Source organism: Sinocyclocheilus rhinocerous, unplaced genomic scaffold, assembly GCF_001515625.1.
Source record: "Sinocyclocheilus rhinocerous isolate Xijiao unplaced genomic scaffold, SAMN03320098_v1.1 scaffold88, whole genome shotgun sequence".
NCBI lineage: Eukaryota > Metazoa > Chordata > Actinopteri > Cypriniformes > Cyprinidae > Sinocyclocheilus > Sinocyclocheilus rhinocerous.
In genome coordinates this window covers 547,935-548,603 of record NW_015652292.1, presented here as the reverse complement: position 1 = coordinate 548,603, position 669 = coordinate 547,935, and the positions used below count along the sequence as shown (strand labels likewise).

At 39.3% G+C, this 669-nt stretch overlaps 1 protein-coding gene across 3 annotated transcripts in view; it reads right to left on the bottom strand.

Annotated features, from left to right (window-relative positions):
* The window catches only part of LOC107714455 (cyclin N-terminal domain-containing protein 2-like), an 8,430-nt gene that overhangs the window by 4,323 nt on the left and 3,438 nt on the right, over positions 1-669 (bottom strand). The gene's annotated exons all lie outside the window — the stretch shown is intronic.

Here is a 669-nt window from a genome sequence, read left to right as displayed (position 1 = left end):
TTGATCGTGGTAATTACATTTCTGTCTATGGGAGGGTCAGAGAGCTCTCAGAATTCATCAAAAATATCTTAATTTGTGTTCCGAAGATGAACGGAGGTCTTACGGGTTTAGAACGACATGAGGGTGAGTAATTAATTTTTTGGGTGAACGAACCCTTTAAAAAAGGACTTGCATCCTTATTCAGCAAGGACAAATTAAATTAATAAGTTACATTTTAAAATGCATTAAAACAGAATACTTTAAATTGTTGTATTTCACAATATTACAGTTTTTACTTTATTTGATCCAAAACCACGATCAAGGTCCAGAAACGTAGCAAGGAGATCGGTAAAATAATCCATGGGACATCAGTGGTTCAACCGTAATATTACGACGCTACGAGAATTGTTTGTGCACAAAAGAAAACAAAAATAACGACTTTATTCAACAATTCGTCTCCTCCGCGTCACCCTGGTGCCATTTTGGAGAGTATCCACTGAACGCAAACAGCGCATGTTGTTCTGTGTCAGCCGCAACACATGGATAGGTTGTTTTCATTCAAACCAAAGCACAAACAACGTAGAAAATATTTCCGCGTGGCGCAGCTGACACAGAACAGCATACGCTGTTTGCATTCAGTGGATACTCTCCAAAATGGCACCAGGGTGATGCGGAGGAGACGAATTGTTG